Consider the following 2,783-nt stretch of genomic DNA (forward strand, 5'->3'; position numbering starts at 1 on the left):
TGCAAGGACTTTCAATTCTTCCTGCTTGTTTCCAAGGCTCCGGGCATTTCTGTACAGGCACCTGAGGTAACTAGTCGATTGTCCTACTTTCTCAGGAGGAATGCAGAGGCCTCCCTTGTTGCCCCCTCTTCCTTGTACTTCCTGCAGGTCTCCTGCTTCCCCACTTGGGGCTTTCTTCTCCATCCCCCTATGAACCTAGTTGAAAGCCCTCTACACTAGGTTAGCAAGCTGGTCTGCAAAGATGCTCTTCCCTCTCTTTGTCAGGTGGATCCCATCTCTTCCTAGCAGTCCTTTTTGGAACAACATCCCATGGTTGAAGAATCCAAATCCCTGCTGGCAACAGCACCTGCACAGCCATGCATTGATCTGCAGAATGCATCTGCTCCTGCTCAGGACCTTCCCCTTAACTGGAAGAATTGAAGAGAACAACACCTGTGCCCTTCACCTATCCCCTTCACTCTTGTACCCAGAGCCCTGTAGTCACTCTTGATTTGGTCAGGGTCACCCCTGGCAACATCACTGGTGCCCAAATGGATAAGAAGAATGGAGTAGTAGTTCGAGGGTTGGATGAGTCTTGGTAATACTTCCATGACATTTCGCATCCTGGTTCTAGGCAAGTAGCAGATCTCCCAGGAAGTCAGGTCAGGCTGGCAGATGCATCACTCCATCCCCTGCAGAAGGGAATCTCCAACCACCACCATCTATAACTTCCTCTTCATAGCAGTTGTCTTGATCCTCCCCACCTTGGGGATTCCTGGCCTAGCCTCTTCCACCAATGAAATGTGCTCCTCTTCCTCTCTTACTAGCACTCCATATCTGTTCTCCAGGCAAACCACTGCAGGTGGGGATGATGACTTCTTCCTGCCAGAAGTCATAAGCTTCCAGTTTCCACCTTCCTGGGAGTCAATGCCCTCTTCCTTTTCCAGCAGCACCTCTGGCAGTCCTTCCTCCACAGACCTAGGAGTTTCCTCCAGCATGGAATTGACAATGTCCTCAGGGTGGAGGATGCTTCAGAGCCTTGCTGTCTCCTCCTGTAGTTCTCTTGTCTTCTCCCTGAAGGACACCACCAGAAGGTACCACTCATATTGCAGGCACTCCTCTACCTGGCTGACCCTGGCAAGCAGCAGTTTGCACAGCACCAACCAGGACCTGGGTGGAAGCCTCAATGGTGTGTAGTCCTGCTTGAACAGACATCTCACAAGTGGAAGCAGAGAAAGAGCTGGAAGTGGTAGTGGCTCTGGGCTTGCATCCTCCAGCCATGTCTCTGGGTCTTCTAATCTGCTGCTTGTCATTTCCAGTCTCTGGGGGTTGGACTAGATGACCTCCTGAGGTCCCTTCCAACCCTAATGTTCTATGATTCTTTCCAAGCAGACTTTCCCTAGAAAACTCCTCTGTAGCTGGCCTATTTGCTGTTCCTTGGCCTGTTTGCTGAACCCTGAAGGGTTCCCTTTTCCCTGCAAATCTCTTTCCTCTCAGCAAGCTTACAGTGAAGGAATGACAGAGTTTCCAAGCAAACTCCCCTCATTCTGGACTCTAGTTAAACAAGAGTTTTAAAATAAAACTATGTAAGTTAGTAAGTCCTAATTACATATAAAAAAAGATTCTTACCTTAACAGGCTCCCCTTCAAAGAGGGGGGCAACAAACTGACCTAAGAACTGACTTGCAAACGGCTTGCAAATTATCTGTCAAAACCGAATTTGTATGTAATGCTGGATAACACAGAGTTAAAGTGTTGACATGCGCAGACCGGCCATGGAAAATCCCCAGAGGGCAGACAAGCATGCCCAGCACGTGTCCCCTGGGCGACCTCTGGCTTGTCAATCAAGGCTCTGCCATAAGGCAATCTAAACTAACACCCTGCGCATGCTCAGTCTTACAAAAAGTATGACATAATTAGACTAGAAAATTCTATGAGGAAAGCAACCTGATTGGCCACCTGGTTGTCTTAAAAGGCTTGTGAGCCCCCGCCCAGAGAGGGAGACCCTGACTTGATCCGAGAGCAGAGACTGCCTTGGCAGAGACTGTCCCGGATAGAGATCAACCTGACCTGAGAGCAGAGGCTGTCTTGGCAGGGACTACTCCTCAGGAGGGCCCTTAGGCCCACTGGTCTCCTCACTGCTGCGGTTTCGTAGCCCGTTCTTCTTCATCTTTGATCTGATTATTCCGTTACTGAACTGATTTCTGGCATCGACACCGACCACGATTTTGACCAACCCGACCGACATTGACCACCGACCACGGCATTGCTACCTCGTTCCGGCATTGCTCACCACCGACTTTGACATCGTCACCGCACATTGGACTTCCGTTGCGTTACAGTTCGTTGTCTGTTATCCCATTTATGAGCTGTTGACCAGTCCTGGGACTATTGAGTTGGGCAGCCACACCTAGCCTCCGGGCTAGAAAGCAAGGGCTCGGCTCAAGAACCCCGTGGACCAACAGACCTCTTTGTTGTTCATTGATTTGACTGTAACTGAACAAGCAAGCTTCTTTGCCTATGCTCCATAAGCGTAAGTAAATAAAATCCACCATTTGAAACCGCTCGTGTCTTCCGTACCGCTCAGACTCCTCGCCGCTAATCCCGTCTGTTCCGTACCGAAACCCTCGGCCCACCGTGACCTTGGGGCCGCTGTTCCCCGACACTATCCAGTTTGCTTCTTCCTGTTTGTTGCTCCCCTGGCTCCAGAGGACAGTTCCCTGAGAGGGAGTGCCTGTACTTTTCATGAGATGCAAGCAAAATTATGGTTGGGCTGGGAAAAGGGGGCAAACAACCTGTGTACTC

Source organism: Gavialis gangeticus, unplaced genomic scaffold (genome assembly GCF_001723915.1).
Source record: "Gavialis gangeticus isolate Ggan-Ray unplaced genomic scaffold, GavGan_comp1, whole genome shotgun sequence".
In the NCBI taxonomy this organism is placed as follows: Eukaryota; Metazoa; Chordata; order Crocodylia; family Gavialidae; genus Gavialis; species Gavialis gangeticus.